The 4,369-nt window shown below is 45.0% G+C and overlaps 1 pseudogene; it reads left to right on the top strand.

The window, feature by feature from the left end:
- Positions 1-588: 588 nt before the first annotated feature.
- LOC147731069 (2',5'-phosphodiesterase 12 pseudogene) lies at positions 589-1,608 on the top strand (annotated as a pseudogene).
- The last annotated feature ends 2,761 nt before the right edge of the window (positions 1,609-4,369 follow it).

Below are 4,369 nucleotides of genomic sequence, written 5' to 3'. Positions count from 1 at the left end.
ACCCAACGTTAAGGCCCACTTGAGTGCTGATCAAGTTAGCCTTGCGCATTAGTCAACCACACGCGCTCAGAGTGTGCTCCGCATTTAAAAACTAACACCCAAAGGTAACCATCTTTGAACCTCTTAGTCAATATTCTTTTCATTAAAAACTGTAATAACACACGCTACGCTACCTTTCTACCAAAAACATTATTTACTCCTCCAAGATTAAATCAAAACATTGCTTCTTCTAATTTAAATTAACATTATCTTAAAACAACCATTGGGCCTTCTACTCTCATTCTTCAATCATACTAGAAGGCAAACTTATAAAGAAATATATTAATATACTGATTTATTCAAACATACCACATTCATAAAGAAGAAAGATATGACTGGACTTATCTGTGCTTGAGCAGCAACAAAAGAGGAAGATGGCTGCCTGTTCTATGATTATATGCATGTTCTGCATTCTAGAGCTAATGAGTATTCTAATTCTAGAGTTTGTTGCTGCTGTGTTTGAGGAGCAATAAAGGTGTTATGCTTAATATTGGCCTCCGGGCCTTGACATAAAATCCTCACCGCCCTTGTGTACCTGGCGCCGGGTTGATGCTGAGGATCTCAGCCTGGAAGCTCCTACGGTATATCCCGGGATACACGTTCCGGTCCTATGTCTGCTCCAGCACCTTTAGCACACCACGTGGGGTGGAGAAGGCTGTAATACGCTGTGTTCCATTCGGAGCCAAAGCTGACCCTCTTGTTTATTCTTGATTGCAGTCAGAAGCACATGCAACGTGACCAGTCAGACTCTGGGCTGAGCGATGGCCCGCATTGCAACCAACACCGCAAAGGGAGCCCAGAGCAGCACGGCCAAGAAATGCAAGTTCCGTTGGAAAGGCCTCCCCGTCTGCCTTCCCTGCAGAGCCGTCTGTGTGCCTCTACTACCAGGAGCAACCGCTGCCCGATGAGCTGCTCAATGCCGAGGCCTCACGGGACGGCGCCGTTCTGCACATGGGTGAAACCCACTATACAGCATCCTTCCGCCAGGTGCAGCTTCCCCGCCACATTATGGTGGCTTCCCATCTTGTCTGCTCTGCACATAGCGTTCGGGCAGCTGGAGGCCTCGGTCTTCAGCTGGTTCAGGAAAGAGCACGAGGAGCCTGTAGACTGGGCCCCCTTTGGTAGCCAGCGGGTCTACACACCGACCATCGGGCTGCAGCTGAAGCTGCACTGCACCCAGGGCAGTGTGGATGGTACGACGCCTCCTGGGAGATAGAGGCCAGCTCCACGGTGGAGGCCGGGCCGTGCACCTTTAAACAGCGGCACCTGTACACATAGCGGGTGAGCGCCGAGCCCCTCCTCCGCACAGTCTCCTACAACATATTGGTGGACACATGCCCGTAGACCGAGCACTCCCGGGTCGTGCTCTACCCCTACCGTGCGCCCTACACCCTGGACATGGTCTACATGCAGACCCTACTGCGCAAGGAACTCAGTGACTACAACGTAGACCTGCTCTGTCAGCAAAAGGTGGACTGTCCTTTCTTCACGGATAGTCTCTGCCCAGCCCTGGATGCTTTTGGCTTGTTAATATTACTTTTGACATCTCTCATCGAAAACAAAGAATGACTATTGCACACTGTGCGCAAAACTAGCGACTTGGAAGTGTCTTACAAAAGCTGTGGTGATCTTTTTTTTCTCCCTTTCGTAATGGTTTCTGAAGAGTCTGCTGCTTTGTATTAGGACGCTGACCGACTCATGTACTGTATTTTTTTTCAGGTTCATAGCGCACATGAGCTAAAATAGCAAAGAAGTCAACTTTTCTCTAAAAACGTCTTCGTATCGGAACTTGTTCTAAATGCTCGCCATGCGTTATTGTTATGGATCTGTGTTTAGAGCTTTAATTACCACATTCGACACAGTCATGCAATATCAGGGAGAGTGATTTCGAAGTATTGTATAGGTGTGACATTAAAACAACGATGTGAATACAATGTTACTTCCAAGGATTAATGGTCAAATTCCAGAACCTTCACTATGCATTTACATAATTCTATACTCATCCCTAAAAGCCTTAAAGAGAACTTTTCGAGGATGTGGCCTGACGACCAGAGCTGCGACTTTGACGCTGAGGAACCAGGTTCGAGTCTCTGCGTGGGCTCAATATCCTGTGATTATGGGCAAATCACTTAATCTCCCGGTGCCTACCAAAACAAGCATTTTCCATGCAATATGTCTTGTATTTGCGAGAGCTTAAGCTATTGGCAGTGTAAATGACAAAGCCTTTTATTTATGTTTTAAAAATCAAAACATAAATAAAAGGCATTGACATTTAAATTGTCAATAGCGCAAAATCACTTAAATGTGAGACTTATTGCATTGGAAATGCTTGTTTATAAAGTGATCTCAGCTTTTGGAGGGCCATTCTCCATAAGGTCTAATTTGAGCTATTTTGAAGTAACTGTAGATCACAATTCAGTTTTTTTTGAGCCAAGGCCTTTTTGGGCTGGGCTATTGGTAAACCCCAAGTGTTTTGATCTCGCCCGGAAAGATCTTGATTCCGCAAGAGTCACATTGAGAGATGAAACCACTGGGCCAATGGGTCACTGATTTCTTCAAAAACCTGCTCTCATTTGTACCTGGCATTACGTTACACCCTCTCAATGGATCCCGTTGACCAGTAAAGCCTTCTGTAGTTTGTAGTAGAGAGTGAGCCTATCTCCGGCTGGCTTGGTCATGCATTGGACAGTTTGAGCCTAGCAGTATCCTCTGAGGTTGATGGTCACTTTCCAGCTGGTTTCTCTGTTCATAATGTAGTGAAACAAAAGCATAATAAATTATAATTATAATCAATAAGTGATAAATTCAGAGTGGGAGCAAATACAAAAAATAGGCTTTGCTTACACTCATATGAATTGATATATAATACTCTCCTTTGTGGTAAAGTTGGATTTTAGATTATCATTTTTAGAATGCCTCTTTTAGAAAGTTAAAAGGAAATTATCCGGAATTGTATTTGGGGATGCCCAGTACACTACTGTGGAGAAGTGTGGCTCACTGGTTAGTGCGGCAGACCCTGAAGCAGAGGTCTGACCTGGGACCAAGGTTCAATTCCTGACGTGGCAGGGTCTTTGGCTCATTGTCCACGGACTCGATAATTCTCGCCTCGGTCCCTACTCTAATCATGGGTCCCACTCTGCAACTCTGGGCAATAGCTTGCTTAATCTCCACAACGTCCCGAAAGCGCTAGGATGCCTGGCTTCACCTTGGGGGTGCCCAGTAGGGACCATCTCACAGGGAAAGCCAGGAAGGGTTCCACAGTGGTATACAGCGCCAGGATGCCTGTCAGGTGATAGTACACTTTACAAGTATACACACTACTCACATGTCACTATGTAGTGTACGCAAAGTACTCAAAACTATAATTAAAAGTGTACTCTACAGTACTCAATACAATTTCCAATGAATCGGAGGTATGAAAATCCAATCTTCAAATCATGAAGTTGCTGTAAATCTGCTTTTATTCTTGATAGTTGCAGATGTGGTTGATCAAATAACTGATACAGCTTTTAGTCAGCATGAAACAAAATAACTTTAAAAATCCCAATGCATTTCGGGCAATCGGAATGAGCCCTTAGTCAGGGGAATCTGCAAAGTATCAATATACTGTATGAGTAACAGAAGTACAATGAAGTAAACTTAAGGATATGGCTCATGGGAGAGCAGGACTAAACAAAAGTCTAGGTAATTAAAATGGTCTACTCGTTCTAATATGTGATGCAACCTTGTATGATCCAGAAGGTGGTGCAGTGCCTGAACATAAGTCCAAGCAGAGTGTGAATAAGGGTCACGAGATAAGTGATTGTGCAACCATAAAAACGTGTCTGGGAAAGTGAAAGAAAGTTGGCATTTTCCTACCCAGCATTTCTGAGGCCTTTCTAGGAGTTTCCAGCTACCTAAGACCTGTTAATGGTTCCCCCATCAAGAATGTGTACTGGGCCCAAACAGTGAACCATGGAACCTTGGTATAGCTGTGTGAGGATCTTCCAGGCAGGATGGCCGCAGAGGAGCGGTACGCTGTCTTTAGCACACACAAAAGAAGTTGGCACCAGACATTTCTTGCCTTTTGTCACCCTAGACAGTTTGGAGCGGGGACTGGGAGAAGGAGGGGAACTGACCTGATGCAATTTTGGGAGTAGGTGACAGGCATTCCCTCACACAAAGGCTGGCATCAGATATCAAAAGAGTACCTTTATACCTAGTACCCTATGTGTTGGGCACTGGTGGTCGATGAAACTGCCCAGAGCTCTCTTTCAATAATGTTGGTTGATATCACATAGCCCTAACTTTACCACTGAATAGGACATCAGATGACCAAGCCATTTGCTTT

The sequence above is a fragment of the Lissotriton vulgaris genome, chromosome 2_1 (assembly GCF_964263255.1).
Source record: "Lissotriton vulgaris chromosome 2_1, aLisVul1.2, whole genome shotgun sequence".
NCBI classification, from domain to species: domain Eukaryota; kingdom Metazoa; phylum Chordata; class Amphibia; order Caudata; family Salamandridae; genus Lissotriton; species Lissotriton vulgaris.
Note: the sequence above shows the minus strand (reverse complement) of the source record. Positions and strands in the feature narration are given on the sequence as shown.